This window comes from Lissotriton helveticus, chromosome 11 (assembly GCF_964261635.1).
Source record: "Lissotriton helveticus chromosome 11, aLisHel1.1, whole genome shotgun sequence".
Classification (NCBI taxonomy): Eukaryota; Metazoa; Chordata; class Amphibia; order Caudata; family Salamandridae; genus Lissotriton; species Lissotriton helveticus.
In genome coordinates, this window is record NC_136072.1 from 2,648,777 (window position 1) to 2,666,926 (window position 18,150).

Sequence of the window (18,150 nt, forward strand, 5' to 3'; positions counted from 1 at the left end):
CTGTTCTATCCCATTCTATGGTTACTAGTTATAAACCTCCATAAATGTTGGTAAATCTTCATTAAGTTAACATTGTTACTATTGCGGGGCTGCTATTGCTTATCATTTCCTTTTCCTCTTTTCCTCTCTTCTCCTTTTCTCTTTCTTTTTCCTTCTCCCTCTTTTCTTCTCTTACAAAATCTCATAAAAATGCATATTGTTGTGTAAATAGTTTATATTTTTTAATTCAAGCTCGGGTATATTGAACTGTTAAGCTTTCATAGATTTCTTTTATTCACCGTGCTTGAATTGTACTGTTTTGAATATTGTGTTTACTTTATATTTGTCTCTCCATATAATTTCAATAAAACATTTCAAACACAAATATATAATTTAAATATTTTAATACTATTGCCATGCAGTAAATGTACTTGTGATATGATCCCTAAATGTATCTAAAATAAAAATGAGTAGATCAATCTAATCTATTCTTGAGATTGATGCCGCGACTCAGTCATAGACCCGTGGGGCGCCGCAGTCAACGAGAAGAAGGGCGCTAACTGTGTAATATCAGAGTGCGCGGCCGGCGGCGGCCATCTTACCCCGGAGCTCATCACAAAGTCATCTCCATAATTCACGCCTAGGATTGGCTGTCCTAAATGGGACAACAGATCAATTACTACTCATAATTTGTTGACTCCCGGGGAGAGGTTAAGGGCTGTGTGCAGGGCCCGCTGAGTTGGCGCGCGGCCGCCGCGTCATCTGTCGCTGCTCTAATCAAGTTATCATACTCCATCTTTCACAGGCCCGGTCACTCCTTTCAAAGAGACAAGATGGCGGACAAATTCTATCAGCAGGAGCAGGCGGTGCCCTGGGAGGCGGCTGAAAGGTACCTGTAACCTCCGCGCGGCCTCCCCCGGCCCATGCTGGGGTTCACCCGGGCCAGCGCCACGCTGCTCCGGGGCCACCATTCACGAGGCCTGGGAACGGCCAATGGGGCCCTTTGAGTGAAGAGTCAATGGAAGTCAATTATTGTCTCCAAGATCATTCATGGGACGGAGGCGCACAATATGGCGCCCAGAGAGAGGCCGCGACAGTCGCCACGGGGGATGCCGCGACAGTCGCCATGGTTATTTTAGGGCATGAGTCCTTCAGAAATGGACAAAACAAATTCAGACCCTGGCAACATCTGGGTAACTTTTCACCCTGTGCATCATTTTAAACAGGGATATTTTCACCTTTATGGTTTAATTACTGTTTTTTATCCTGGTATATATATATATGTTAATGTACTATTGTGCATAAGTGGTAGATTAGATGCAGGGCATAGGTTGCATAAATGGCAAGACTTTCTGGGTTATTTTGGGGGGTTCAAGTGGAGTTCTTAAATTTTGAAATGTCTTGATCCATTTTCATACAGCCGCCCCCACAAAAAAGTAATAAAACAGAGCGAGTCCAATGTTTAAAACAACGTGCTGCGTTGCAGTGAAGGTACACCATGCATTTCTAATTTAAAGGAGAAATATTGCACGTTTCTCTGGTGGGCAGTGAGCGCCAAGCACTTCCGGCACTGCCTCACCCCCTCACTCTGTCACTGGCACACTCTCACATGCCCCCTCACATGATCACTGCCTCTCCCCCCCTCACTCTGTCACTGGCACACTCTCACATGCCCCCTCACATGATCACTGCCTCTCTCTCTCTCTCACTCTGTCACTGGCACACTCTCACATGTTCCCTCACATGCCCCCTCACATGATCACTGCCTCTCCCTCCCTCACTCTGGGGCATATTATCAACAAACTGTGTTAAATATGGCAGAGCGCCCTTAGCGCGATTTTGTTTAACGCCGGCTATCGCTGGATTTATTCCCGGAGATAACGCGTTATTATCAACGCTTATCTCCACGGCGATGTAAAATTTGGCGATAGTGGCAAAATGAGGGAACATCGCTGGAAATCCAGAGTTACAACTGCAGCGATAAGGGAATCCTTGGTAATAGGGAGATGTGGACTTAGAATCCACCTCCCTTTATAAATATAGCTTAGTCAGAAATTTTGCAGACGTTAGATTACGGCGACAACCGCCGTTAACATGGGTTTTTATATTGCTATGGGTGTCCTGGGCCGGCTTGTTAATACAGAGTAGTGCAGTTAACAATATTTTCCGTGTTGTGTAGAAAAGAAACTCCTACTTTGCATCTCATTAGCAATGCGAGGTGAGGCGTTTTGAGACTGGCTGCTAACATGTGCTAATGCATGTTAGCACCGCCTTGTAAATAGGGCGAAAATATTATCTCCGCTTTTCTGGCTTTTAAAGACAAAAAAAGCAGAGATAGGGCCCCTGATAATATGTCCCTCTGTCATTGGCGCACTCTCACATGATCACTGCCTCTCCCTCCGTCACTCTGTCATTGGCGCACCCTCACATGATCACTGCCTCTCTCTCCCTCACTCTGTCACTGTCTCACTCTCACATGCCCCTTCACACGATCACTGCTCTGTTTTGGAAAGAATGGATCGACAAAGGTATCATAACCATCGGCCATATGTGCAGACGGCTTTCTATTAGATTTTTCAGAGATTCAAAGAAAATGTCATATTTCCTCTCAACGCGCCACACAATTTCTGCACCTTAAAGCTTCCCTCCTCCTCTTCCTCGCTCAGGACTCCTCTGCGGGTCCACAAAATCAGACCGCCTCTGACGCTTTAGATTTCTCCTCTCAAATAAAGGCATCGGGCATCTATAAAATGTTGTCCCATGCTTCAGAATTGAAACCAAAATCCAAGGTGGAACTCTCTTGGGAAAGGGACCTTCACCAGGAGTTTCCCTTCCAGACCTGGAGCTCCACGTGGGCCAAGATCCACGCCTCCTCTCGATCCGCACGCGCAACGCAAACGCTGTATTATTTTTATAACAGGCTCTTCTTGACCCCTGGGGACCTCCGTAAGTTCCAACTCACTGACAATGCACACTGCTGGTCTTATTCTCACAACACAAGTTCATTTTTATATACTTTTTTTCTTTGTCCTTTGGTTCATTGGCTCTGGTGGCTCATTTGGAAGAAACTTAATGAAATTCTGTCCCCAAAGTTTTCTTTTCATATTTCACATACTTTTCTAGGCAGCTCTCCCTCCCTGTGGCGCTCTCACAGGAATATAGGAAAGTTTATTGATTTGGCTGCAGCTATTGCCCTGCAGAGGGAAACATCCTTTACAACGAAAGTCGTTACAACGACTTTCGCTGGAGGGCGCTCTAGGATAGGGGATAGTTTAATTTACTATCCAACACCTTCCCTACTATCCACGGGGACTGGAGTTGGAATAGTAAATTAAACTATTCACTATCCAGCGCCCCCAAACGTAAGTCGTTGTAACGACTTGCGTTGTTAAACCTGCGTCATAAAGGTACGCGTTGTAATGGTACGCGTTGTACCGTCATACATCCCCCTGCAGACTATCACCACGAATTGGAAAGATACCACTAAAATTACTTTTATTGCCTGTCGGAATCTTTTATGTCACCATCACAGATTGGATCGCGCGTACGCCACTTCCGCTCCGTTACTGATTAAAAAAGATTTATTGTGGTTACCACTCACCACGTTCCTATCCAGACAAGCTATTCTGTCCAATTCTACAGTTTATAGTTATAAACCTACATTAATGTCGGTAAATCTACATTAATTTACATGGTGATTATTGCAATGATGCTATTGCTTATCATTTCCTTTTCCTCTTTTCCTCTCTTCTCCTTTTCTCTTTCTTTTTCATTCTCCCTCTTTTCTTCTCTTCCGAAATCTCATAAAATGCATATTGTTGTGTAAATAGTTTATATTTTTTAATTCGAGCTCGGGTATATTGAACTGTTAAGCTTTCATATATTTCTTTTATTCACTGTGCTTGAATTGTGCTGTTTTGAATATTGTGTTTACTTTATATTTGTCTCTCCATATAATTTCAATAAAGCATTTTAAGCACAAATATATATTTTAAATATTTTAATGCTATTGCCATGCATTAAATGTACTTGTGATATGATCCCTAAATGTATAAAAAATAAAAATGAGTAGATCAATCTAATCTATTCTTGAGATTGATGCCGCGACTCAGTCATGGACCCGTGGGGCGCCGCAGTCGGTGAGCAGAAGGGCGCTAACTGTGTAATATCAGAGTGCGCGGCCGGCGGCGGCCATCTTACCCCGGAGCTCATTACAAAGACATCTCCATAATTCACGCCTATGATTGGCTGTCCTAAATGGGACAACAGATCAATTACTACTCATAATTTGTTGACTCCCGGGGAGAGGTTAAGGGCTGAGCGCATGGCCCGCTGAGTTGGCGCGCGGCCACCACGTCACCTGTCGCTGCTCTAATCAAGTTATCATACTCCATCTTTCACTGGCCCGGTCACTCCTTTCAAAGAGACAAGATGGCGGACAAATTCTATCAGCAGGAGCAGAGGAGCCCTGGGAGGCGACTGAAAGGTACCTGTAACCTGCGCGGCCTCCGCCGGCCCATGCTGGGGTTCACCGGGGCCAGCGCCACGCTGCTCCGGGGCCACCATTCATGAGGCCTGGGAACGGTCCCCGGGGGCCCTTGGAGTGAAGAGTCAATGGAAGTCAATTATTGTCTCCAAGATCATTCATGAGACGGAGACACACAATATGGCGCCGGGGGGGGGGCCGACACAGTCGCCACAGGGGAGGCCGCGACAGTCGCCACGGTTATTTTAGGGCATGAGACCTTCAGAAATGGACAAAACAAGTCCAGAACATTGCAAAATCTAGGCAATAAACTTTCCACCCTGTGCATTTTTTTAAACAGGGGAAATTTGCACATTTATGTTTTCATTTCTGTTTTTTATCCTGGGCCATATATATGTTAATGTGCTGTCGTGCATAAGTCTTAGATCAGATGCAGGGCATAGGTTGTATGAATGGCAACACTTTCTGGGTTATTTTTTGGGGGGTTCAAGTGGAGATCTTAAATTTCGAAATCAGTCTTGATCCATTTTCATACAGCCGCCCCCACAACAAATGCAAAAAAATAGTGTGAGTCCAAAGTTTAAAAACACGTGCTGTGTCGCAGTAAAGGTAGAGCATGGGTTTCTGATTTAAATATTACAGGTTTCTCTGAGGGTCAGTGTGTGGCAATCACTTCCGGCACTGCCTCTCCCTCCTTCACTCTCTCACTGGCACTCCCTCACATGATCACTGCCTCTCCCTCCTTCACTCTGTCACTTACACACTCTCACATGCACTCCCTCACATGATCACTGCCTCTCCCTCCATCACTCTGTCACTGGCGCACTCTCACATGCCCCCTCACATGATCACTGCCTCTCTCTCCCTCACTCTGTCACTGGCACACTCTCACATGCTCCCTCACATGATCACTGCCTCTCTCCCTCACTCTGTCACTGGCACACTGGCACATGCACACCCTCACATGATCACTGCCTCTCTCCCTCACTCTGTCACTGGCACACTCTCACATGCACCCTCACATGATCACTGCCTCTCCCTCCCTCACTCTGTCACTGGCATACTCTCACATGCACACCCTCACATGATCACTGCCTCTCTCCCCCTCACGCTGTCACTGGCACACTCTCACATGCACTCCCTCACATGATCACTGCCTCTCTCTCCCTCACTCTGTCACTGGCACACTCTCACATGCTCTCTCACATGATCACTGCCTCTCCCTCCTTCACTCTGTCACTTACACACTCTCACATGCCCCCTCACATGATCACTGCCTCTCCCTCCTTCACTCTGTCACTTACACACTCTCACATGCCCCCTCACATGATCACTGCCTCTTCCTCCTTCACTCTGTCACTTACACACTCTCACATGCACGCCCTCACATGATCACTGCCTCTCCCCCCTCGCTCTCTCACATGCTCTCTCACATGCACTCTCACATACCCCCTCACATGATCACTGCCTCTCTCTCCCTCACTCTGTCACTGGCACACTCTCACATGCCCTCCCTCACATGATCACTGCCTCTCTCTCCCTCACTCTGTCACTGGCACACTCTCACATGCTCTCTCACATGATCACTGCCTCTCCCTCCTTCACTCTGTCACTTACACACTCTCACATGCTCCCTCACATGATCACTGCCTCTCCCCCCTCACACTCTCACATGCTCCCTCACATGATCACTGCCTCTCCCCCCTCACACTCTCACATGCACTCCCTCACATGATCACTGCCTCTCTCTCCCTCACGTTGGGCCCGATTCACAGAACTAACTTAAGACAAAATCCTAAACTTACTACTTTTGGTATTCACAGAAGTTAGGATTTTGTCTTAAAACAAACTTAAGACAGACTTAAGACAGACTTAAGACAAAATCCTAACTTCTGTGAATGCAAAAAGTAGTAAGTTTAGGATTTTGTCTTAAGTTAGTTCTGTGAATCGGGCCCTCTGTCACTTGCACACTCTCACATGATCACTGCCTCTCTCTCCCTCACTCTGTTACTGGCACATTCTCACATGCCCCCTCACATGATCACTGCCTCACCCTCCCTCACTCTGTCACTGGCACTCCCTCACATGCCCCCTCACATGATCACTGCCTCTCCCTCCCTCACTCTGTCACTGGCACTCCCTCACATGCTCCCTCACATGATCACTGCCTCTCCCTCCCTCACTCTGTCACTGGCACACTCTCACATGCACACCTTCACATGATCACTGCCTCTCCCTCCCTCACTCTGTCACTGGCACACTCTCACATGCTCCCTCACATGATCACTGCCTCTCCCTCCCTCACTCTGTAACTGGCACTACCTCACATGCTCCCTCACATGATCACTGCCTCTCCCTCCCTCACTCTGTCACTGGCACTCCCTCACATGCTCCCTCACATGATCACTGCCTCTCCCTCCCTCACTCTGTCACTGGCACACTCTCACATGCACACCTTCACATGATCACTGCCTCTCCCTCCCTCACTCTGTCACTGGCACACTCTCACATGCACACCTTCACATGATCACTGCCTCTCCCTCCCTCACTCTGTCATTGGCACACTCTCACATGCACGCCTTCACATGATCACTGCCTCTCCCTCCCTCACTCTGTCACTGGCGCACTCTCACATGCCCCCTCACATGATCACTGCCTCTCCCTCCCTCACTCTGTCATTGGCACACTCTCACATGCACGCCTTCACATGATTACTGCCTCGCCCTCCCTCACTCTGTCACTGTCTCACTCTCACATGCTCACTCACATGATCACTGCTCTGTTTTGGAAAGAATGGATCGACAAAGGTATCATAACCATCGGCCATATGTGCAGACGGCTTTCTATTAGATTTTTCAGAGATTCAAAGAAAATGTCATATTTCCTCTCAACAGCCACACAATTTCTGCGCCTTAAAGCTTCCCTTCTCCTCTTCCTCACTCAGGACTCCTCTGCGGGTCCACAAAATCAGACCGCCTCTGACGCTTTAGATTTCTCCTCTCAAATACAGGCCTCTGGCATCTATAAAATGTTGTCCGTCCTTCAGAATTGAAACCAAAATCCAAGGTGGAACTCTCTTGGGAAAGGGACCTTCACCAGGAGTTTCCCTTCCAGACCTGGAGCTCCACGTGGGCCAAGATCCACGCCTCCTCTCGATCCGCACGCGCAACGCAAACGCTGTATTATTTTTATAAGAGGCTCTTCTTGACCCCTGGGGACCTCCGTAAGTTCCAACTCACTCACAATGCAAAATACTGGTCTTGTTCTCACAACACAAGTGATTTTTTACACTTGTTTTTTTTTCTTTGTCCTTTGGTTCATAGGCTCTGGCGCCTCATTTCTGTCGTTCTCTTTTCATATTTCACATATTTTTTGGAAGCAGCTCTTCCTCCCTGTGGCGCTCTCAAGGGAATATAGGACAGTTTATCGATTTGGCTGTAGCTATTGCCCTGCAGACTATCACCACGAATTGGAAAGATACCCCTAAAATTACTTTTATTGCCTGGTGGAATCTTTTATGTCATCATCACAGATTGGACCGCGCATACGCCACTTCCACTCCTTTACTGATTAAAAAAGATTTATTATGGTGGTTGGGGAGTAGGGTTTGCTTCCTATGGTCACCCCCACTTTTTGCTGTGATTCTCTGGTTTTTCGACTTTAGTGTGGCTGTGGGCCTGCTAATCAGACCCACAGCCCAGCTGTCCTCTGTCTAAATTGATACCATGACCTTTAGGTGCATACCATATTGGTTACTGGGTCACCCTTGTGAGCCCCTGTATAGTGTACCGTAGGTACCCAGGGCATAGGTGCATCTAAGGCCTACCAGGGGCTGCAGCATGTATTATGCCACCCCTGGTTTGCCCTCCAAATTGACACCACAGGTCTGTTCACACAGCCTGGGTAAGGTGGTGTAATCACCCCTTACTTAGATGTAGTATACTTATATCTACCTTAACATATAGACACATATACCCCTGTATGCCACTCCTATGGCAGGCCTCGACAATCCTGGAGGCAGAGTGCTTGGTTTTATGTGAGAGGGTGCCCTATCATGAGCTGAGCCCCTCTGCAGCTTTCGGAACCATCTCCTTATAGATGTTCTATGATATAGCCATACCATATACTCTTAAGTGCATTATAATCCTCGCGGTTAATGCTAACTTTGGTTTGGCTTTATCAAAACATGTTGTGTAAGGTGTCAAACACTTTGGAATACTACCCCCCCCCCGCCAATTCTGGTGGCGGGGGTAGCATTCCACCCTTTTATAGTGAAAAGACATGTATGTTACTGCTTTACACGGTTAAAGTTAAACAGAGCCTCAGCATCACAAAATGGATGCTGCTGCGACAGACACGAGTCTGACCTCCTGCTGCTAGACGAAACTCCGGCAGGGGAGGCCTGGACAATAGGTTTCCTGTCCAGGGAGATGGTGGCACCTCCCCAGACAGGGGTTTTGTGTATTGGGGCAGGGAGGGCTGCATTCAGTGAATGCATCTAGACACTGCCTGGGGCACAAAAGGTGCTCCATGCATTGCCCGGTTCAAACCCGTTTCTGGAGCACTCCAGCCCCAGCTCTGGCGCGAAACTGGACAAAGGGAAAGGGGTGTAACCACCCCCTACTCAGGTCCACCCATAGGAGGGACCTAGTCAGGTAATCCAGCCCCCTTTCTTAGTATAATTCTCGGAACTGTGTCCACAGGACTTTAGTTTATCCTGGACGAATCTTTGAAAGACATATCTTGGACCTTCGACATTCCATTCTGACTGGAAGATGGAAGACATTTCCCTTGTGGTCAAGGAGTGACCACCGTGTGCAAACAGGCACCACCTGCAACTTCACCGGTCTGCATTGTCGAGGCTCCCGTCAGAACCCGAAGACTTTGTGACTCAAGAACTGGACTTCCAGAATTCTCTGACCTCAACCCACATCCACAGCAAAGCTGAGATCCGTGGCGGACACGAGAGATGTGGGACCGGACATCTTGGACATCCTGAATTTTGCTAACTGCACTCCTTCCTGAAGTGTCAGTAAGTTGTGCATTGGGATACGAGAAGCCCCATCCCTGAGCACTATTTCCTACGAAGCTCGAGCCCCCACACTCCACGAGTGTCCAGTTGGTCCCGCCTTTACATTTGTGATCAATGCATCTTCCCGGTTCCTTGCCCGTTGGCTAGTGAGCCCCCTGAAGATGCCATTTTGAATTTACTTTGCTTTTCTGGTTGCTCCCGTCTTGCTCCAGCTTTCCTAAAAAGGAGAAGCGCCACAGACCTTGCTGGTCTGCAACAGAGCCAAACTCGACATCCTGCATGGGTTGCGGTTTCCAAGGCTTGTTGGGTCCAATCCGGATACCAATGCCGCAGTCATCGAGATCCATTATGCAGCAGCTCGACTCCAGCTCCTGGTCATTGTCAATGCCTCCTGGACCTCGTGGCTGAAGAGATAAACTCACCTTCTTACCTTAAAGCACCTGGGGGCATATTATCAACAACAAGCGATAATTATCGCTATGTTGGCTTAGCGGCAATATTTTTATCGCCGTGCTGCAGCGATTTTTATCACTTAGGAACCTTGCTATTATCAAGGTTTATCTCCTAAGCGATAAAAATCGGCCGAAATGCATGAATATCGCTGAAAAGTCAGCGATATTCATGCATTACCGAGCTAATGCTCTTAGCCATGTTATCCACCTACCATTGGATAACATGGCTAAGAACTGCTCAGGGGCAGGTGTTAGCTTTTGGAGATATTCGCGCTTAGCGCGAATATCTCCAAAAGTTGGTAATAGGAGAAAGTGATGTTAGCGACTGTTTCCAGTCGCTAACATCTTGGCACGCTCACTTTGCATGTCATTAGTGATACATTTCACTGACATGCAAAGTGGGGCCCAAGATGGTCGCTATCTCCTACTAGCTGTCGCTAACTGGTGTTAGCGACAGCTAGGTAATAGGGAGATCATTTTATCTCCGCTTTCTTGGCTTTTAAAGCCAAAAAAGTGGAGATAAACCCCCTTGATAATATGCCCCCTGGTTCCTTCCTGGTTCCTTCCTGGTCACTGGCTAGTGACCCAGACTCTGTCCCCTCTGCTTTCAGGTTCTTCACATCTCCGATCCACCCTTGGATCTACCCGGACACTTTTCCTCTGGTCGCCTAGAGCACTTCTTTGCAGCTCTCGATAGAAAACGACGACGAAACCTGACACGAAAACGCACCTATACACCGACTTCCCTGGGTGAGGTAACACGAGTATTCCGGTGCTCCCATGGGTCTTGACTTACATAGTGTCCTAGTTTAAAAGGGTTCCATCCAAGTCCATCCGGAAGTGTCCTTAATCCGTAACTTTCTAACCTTTACGAACTCCATAGAAAATCAATGGCAACTCGCGCCTGTGTTTAGACACTGCACGCATCTTCCGTGGGTCTCCTACTTCCTAACCTTTGGTCGTTTAGTGTAGCCCCAGCGATTCAACAGGCCCTAGGCCTGCTTTCTAATCCTCACGTGGTACTTATACCACTTTCTTAGTATATGGTTTGTGAGGCCCCTAGGGAATAACGTATACTGTGCAACTTATCGTATATTAACTGACTGACTTGTATTGTATTTTTACCTCTGACCTCATAAAGAGTGCAGAGGGGTTGTGTTTAGAATAAATACATATATATTTGATATATACCTTGTGTGGTGTCCTTTCATTTGGTATTCAAGGGATTATAATTGGTAAAACAGCTTGCTTCACATGCTCTCTGAAGTCTTAGCCTATGACTGCTGGTTGATGCTACCACTAGGATAGCTTGTCTATAAGGTTGACTTTACAACCACCATCAATAGGGGTCGATTAGACTGGTGCAAGGTGCCCACTAGAATACTGGACATCATATGCCAGGCTAACTTCTCACAATGGTTGCCACTCACAACATTCCTATCCAGACAAGCTGTTCAATCCAATTCTACGTTTTATAGTTACAAACCTCCATAAATGTTGGTAAATCTTCATTACATTACCATTGTTATTACTGCAATGCTGTTATTGCTTATCATTTCCTTTTCCTCTTTTCTTCTCTTCTCTTCTCCTTTTCTCTTTCTTTTTCCTTCTCCCTCTTTTCTTCTTTTACAAAATCTCCTAAAAATGCGTATTGTTTTGTAAATAGTTTATATTTTTCAATTCGAGCTCGGGTATATTGAACTGTTAAGCTTTCATATATTTCTTTTATTCACTGTCATTGAATTTTACTGTTTTGAATATTGTGTTTACTTTATATTTGTCTCTCCATATAATGTCAATAAAGCATTTCATATACAAATTTATATTTTAAATATTTTAATGCTATTGCCATGCAGTAAATGTACTTGTGATATGATCCCTAAATGTATCTAAAATAAAAATAAGTAGATCAATCTAATCTATTCTTGAGATTGATGCCGCGGACTCAGTCATGGACCCGTGGGGCGCCGCAGTCAGCGAGCAGAAGGGCGCTAACGGTGTAATATCAGAGTGCCCGGCCGGTGGCGGCCATCTTACCCCGGAGCTCATCACAAAGACATCTCCATAATTCACGCCTATGATTGACTGTCCTTAATGGGACAACAGATCAATTACTACTCATAATTTGTTGACTCCCGGGGAGAGGTTAAGGGCTGAGTGCAGGGCCCGCTGAGTTGGCGAGCGGCCACCACGTCATCTGTCGCTGCTCTAATCAAGTTATCATACTCCATCTTTCACAGGCCCGGTCACTCCTTTCAAAGAGACAAGATGGCGGACAAATTCTATCAGCAGGAGCAGGGGAGCCCTGGGAGGCGGCTGAAAGGTACCTGTAACCTCCGCGCGGCCTCCGCCGGCCCATGCTGGGGTTCACCCGGGCCAGCGCCATGCTGCTTCGGGGCCACCATTCACGTGGCCTGGGAACAGCCCATGGGGCCCTTTGAGTGAAGAGTCAATGGAAGTCAATTATTGTCTCCAAGAGCATTCATGAGACGGAGACGCACAATATGGCACCCAGGGGGTGCCGCGACAGTCGTCACGGGGGAGGCCGCGACAGTCGCCACGGTTATTTTAGGGCATGAGTCCCTCAGAAATGGACAAAACAAATCCAGAACCTTGCAACATCTGGGTAACTTTTCACCCTGTGCATTTTTTTAAACAGGGATATTTGCACATTTATGGTTTCATTTCTGTTTTTTATCCTGGGCCATATATATGTTAATGTGCTATTGTGCATAAGTGGTAGATTAGAGGCAGGGCATAGGTTGCATAAATGGCAAGACTTTCTGGGTTATTTTTAGGGGGTTCAAGTGGAGTTCTTAAATTTTGAAATGTCTTGATCCATTTTCATACAGCCGCCCCCACAAAAAAAGCAATAAAACAGAGCGAGTCTAATGTTTGAAACAATTTGCTGCGTCACAGTGAAGGTGATGCATGCATTTCTAATTTAAAGGAGAAATATTGCACGTTTCTCTGGTGGGCAGTGAGCGCCAAGCACTTTCGGCACTGCCTCTCCCCCCTCACTCTGTCACTGGCACACTCTCACATGCACACACTCACATGATCACTGCCTCTCCATTCCTCACTCTGGGGCATATTATCAACAAACTGTGTTAAATATCGCAGAGCGCGCATAGCGCGATTTTGTTTAACGCCGGCTATCGCTGGATTTATTCCCAGAGATAACGCGTTATTATCAACGCTTAACTCCACGGCGATATAAAATTTGGTGATAGTGGCAAAATGAGGGAACATCGCTGGAAATCCAGAGATACAACTAGAGCGATAAGGGAATCCTTGGTAATAGGGAGATTTGGACTTAGAATCTGGTTGTATGTCGGAACAACGAGTTCCCCAACCACGACTTCCCTAACAACGAGGTCGCAACCACGACCTCATCTAAACCACGATTTTTTTTACCACGCTTTCCTTTACCACGTTTTTTTGTTTTAAATGAATGCTTTACAACTATTACCCCGTTCCCCATACCCCTTTAAAACGAATTCCTTACACTGTAAAAATAAACACGTTTACCCAAACACACTAAACTAATTCTCCCACACCCTAAAATCTAACACGATCACTCACACACCAATTAAATAAATCCCAAAGCCTCCTTTCTCCTGTATATTAACACCCCGTCCTCTTAAAACGAATCCCTTCTGCTCTTTAAATATACACGATTACCTTCAAACCTTAATATGTTAAACCCATCCTCTCTTACCTTTTTCCCTGAGACGCTCCTTTGGACTCCTGATGTGTCATTAGACATATTTTCTCTGCGGCTGTCGGGTTTTGTTTCGTTCATTATTATTACCAGCCATGGAGGTCGGATGTAGCAGGGGGATCTTTTCCTACATGCCACGCTTGTTTCCGGCCCGAAGGACGCAACGTGGGGTGAGTTTCCTGAACAACTACGCAAGCCGAACTCAGCCCTGCCAGAACACTAGACCGAACCAGCCTTAACCACGCACATGCATGGTTAAGGCTGAGTCGTTGTTCAGGCAAGTCGTTGTTTGGCTTGCGTGACTCCGGAACTCGTTGTTCCGGAGTCGTTGTTCAGGATGTTTGCCCTCCGCCTGGGACGACTCCTGGTGGCCCCCCGCCCTGGGCACCACTCCCAAGCCAACAGACCACGCACGCAACCTGGGCTTCATCCTGGACTCCTCAATCTCGATAACCAGACAAGTCAACGCCGTCTCCTCATCATGCTTCAACACCCTACGCATGCTCCGCAAGATCTTCCGATGGATCCCGACCGAAACCAGGAAGACGGTCACCCAGGCACTCGTCACCAGCCGACTGGACTACGGAAACACCCTCTACGCCGGAACCACAGCCAAGCTACAGAAAAGACTCCAACACATCCAGAACGCCTCCGCCCGACTCATCCTGGACATCCCCCGACGCAGCCACATCTCCAGCCACATGAGGGACCTGCACTGGCTCCCCGTCAGCAAGAGGATCACGTTCAGACTCCTCACCCACGCACACAAGTCTCTCCACGACCTGGGCCCCAAGTACCTCAACGACCGCCTGACCTTCTACACGCCCACCCGCCAGCAACGTTCTACAAGCCTCGCCCTCGCCGCCGTACCACGCATCCGAAGAGCCACCGCCGGAGGTAGATCCTTCTCCTACCTGGCGGCCAAGACATGGAACTCCCTCCCCATCCATCTCCGGCTGACCCAGGACCATCTCGCCTTCAGGAGACAACTCAAGACCTGGCTGTTCGAGCAGTAGTGGACCCCTTCCCCCAAGCGCCTTGAGACCCTGCCGGGTGAGTAGTGCGCTATATAAATGTTATGATTGATTGATTGATTGATTGATTGATTGATGTTTCCCTTAGAATCCACCTCCCTTTATAAATATAGCTAAGTCAGAAATTTTGCAAACGTTTCAATTTGCATTTAAGGGGTGCTACAGGGTGTCCGTTGGACACCCCTGGCACCCTTTAAATCGCTATCTTATTTGCGATTAGCAAATTGCTAATCGCAAATAAGGAATGTGTAGGAATCGCATTTCTTTATGCAATTTCTACATGAAACCCGTTTTGCAAGTCCTTAATAGCGATTCGTTATGAATCGCTATTAGGGGCTCGCAAAACGGGAGAATGATGAATCAGGCTGAAAGTTCCATAAATGTCGGTAAATCTTCATTAAGTTAACATTGTTACTATTGCGGGGCTGCTATTGCTTAACATTTCCTTTTCCTCTTTTCTTCTCTTCTCCTTTTCTCTTTCTTTTTCCTTCTCCCTCTTTTCTTCTCTTACAAAATCTCCTAAAAATGCGTATTGTTTTGTAAATCGTTTATATTTTTCAATTCGAGCTCGGGTATATTGAACTGTTAAGCTTTCATACATTTCTTTTATTCACTGTGATTGAATTGTGCTGTTTTGAATATTGTGTTTACTTTGTATTTGTCTCTCCATATCATTTCAATAAAGCATTTTAAGCACAAATTTATATTTTAAATATTGTAATGCTATTGCCATGCAGTAAATGTACTTGGGATATGATCCCTAAATGTATCTAAAATAAAAATGAGTAGATCAATCTAATCTATTCTTGAGATTGATGCTGCGACTCAGTCATGGACCAGTGGGGCGCCGCAGTCGGCGAGCAGAAGGGCGCTAACGGTGTAATATCAGAGTGCGCGGCCGGCGGCGGCCATCTTACACCGGAGCTCATCACAAAGAAATCTCCATAATTCACGCCTATGATTGGATGTCCTAAATGGGACAACATATCAATTACTACTCATAATTTGTTGACTCCCGGGGAGAGGTTAAGGGCTGAGTGCAGGGCCCGCTGAGTTGGCGCGCGGCCACCACGTCATCTGTCGCTGCTCTAATCAAGTTATCATACTCCATCTTTCACAGGCCCGGTCACTCCTTTCAAAGAGACAAGATGGCGGACAAATTCTATCAGCAGGAGCAGGGGAGCCCTGGGAGGCGGCTGAAAGGTACCTGTAACCTCCGCGCGGCCTCCCCCGGGCCCATGCTGAGGTTCACCCGGGCCAGCGCCGCGCTGCTCCGGGGCCACCATTCACGAGGCCTGGGAACAGCCCATGGGCCCTTTGAGTGGGAAGTCAATGGAAGTCAATTATTGTCTCCAAGATCATTCATGGGACGGAGGAGCACAATATGGCGCCCAGGGGGAGCCGCGACAGTCGCCACAGGGGAGGCCGCGACAGTCGCCACGGTTATTTTAGGGCATGAGACCTTCAGAAATGGACAAAACAAATCCAAAACCTGGCAACATCTGGGTAACTTTTCACCCTGTGCATTTTTTTAAACAGGGATATTTGCACATTTATGGTTTCATTTCTGTTTTTTATCCTGGGCCATATATATGTTAATGTGCTATTGTGCATAAGTGGTAGATCAGATGCAGGGCATAGGTTGCATAAATGGCAAGACTTTCTGGGTTATTTTTGGGGGGTTCAAGTAGAGTTCTTAAATTTTGAAATGTCTTGATCCATTTTCATACAGCCGCCCCCACAAAAAAAGCAATAAAACAGAGCGAGTCCAATGTTTAAAAACCGTGCTGTGTCGCTGTGAAGGTACAGCATGCACACCCTCACATGATCACTGCCTCTCTCCCCCTCATTCTGTCACTGGCACATTCTCACATGCTCTCCCTCACATGATCACTGCCTCTCCCCCCTCACTCTGTCACTGGCACACTCTCACATGCACACCCTCACATGATCACTGCCTCTCCCTCCCTCACTCTGTGACAGGCACTCTCTCACATGCTCCCTCACATGATCACTGCCTCTCCCTCCCTCACTGGCACACTCTCACATGCACTCCCTCACATGATCACTGCCTCTCTCTCCCTCACTCTGTCACTGGCGCACTCTCACATGCTCCCTCACATGATCACTGCCTCTCTCTCCCTCACTCTGTCACTGGCACACTCTCACATGCACTCCCTCACATGATCACTGCCTCTCCCTCCCTCACTCTGTCACTGGCACACTCTCACATGCACTCCCTCGCATGATCACTGCCTCTCCCCCCTCACTCTGTCACTGGCACACTCTCACATGCCCCCTCACATGATCACTGCCTCTCACTACCTCACTCTGTCACTGGCACACTCTCACATGCTCCCTCACATGATCACTGCCTCTCTCTCCCTCACTCTGTCACTGGCACACTCTCACATGCCCCCTCACATGATCACTGCCTCTCCCTCCCTCACTCTGTCACTGGCACACTCTCACATGCACTCCCTCACATGATCACTGCCTCTCCCTCCCTCACTCTGTCACTGGCACACTCTCACATGCCCCCTCACATGATCACTGCCTCTCACTACCTCACTCTGTCACTGGCACACTCTCACATGCTCCCTCACATGATCACTGCCTCTCTCTCCCTTACTCTGTCACTGGCACACTCTCACATGCCCCCTCACATGATCACTGCCTCTCTCTCCCTCACTCTGTCACTGGCACACTCTCACATGCCCCCTCACATGATCACTGCCTCTCTCTCCCTCACTCTGTCACTGGCACACTCTCACATGCACTCCCTCACATGATCACTGCCTCTCTCTCCCTCACTCTGTCACTGGCACACTCTCACATGCTCTCCCTCACATGATCACTGCCTCTCTCTCCCTCATTCTGTCACTGGCACATTCTCACATGCTCTCCCTCACTTGATCACTGCCTCTCTCTCCCTCACTCTGTCACTGGCACACTCTCACATGCACTCCCTCACATGATCACTGCCTCTCCCTCCCTCACTCTGTCACTGGCACACTCTCACATGCCCCCTCACATGATCACTGCCTCTCTCTCCCTCATTCTGTCACTGGCACATTCTCACATGCTCTCCCTCACATGATCACTGCCTCTCTCTCCCTCACTCTGTCACTGGCACACTCTCACATGCCCCCTCACATGATCACTGCCTCTCTCTCCCTCACTCTGTCACTGGCACACTCTCACATGCACTCCCTCACATGATCACTGCCTCTCCCTCCCTCACTCTGTCACTGGCACACTCTCACATGCAAACGCTCACTTGATCACTGCCTCTCCTCCCTCACTCTGTCACTGGCACACTCTCACATGCTCTCCCTCACATGATCACTGCCTCTCCCTCCCTCACTCTGTCACTGGCACACTCTCACATGCAAACGCTCACATGATCACTGCCTCTCTCTCCCTCACTCTGTCACTGGCAC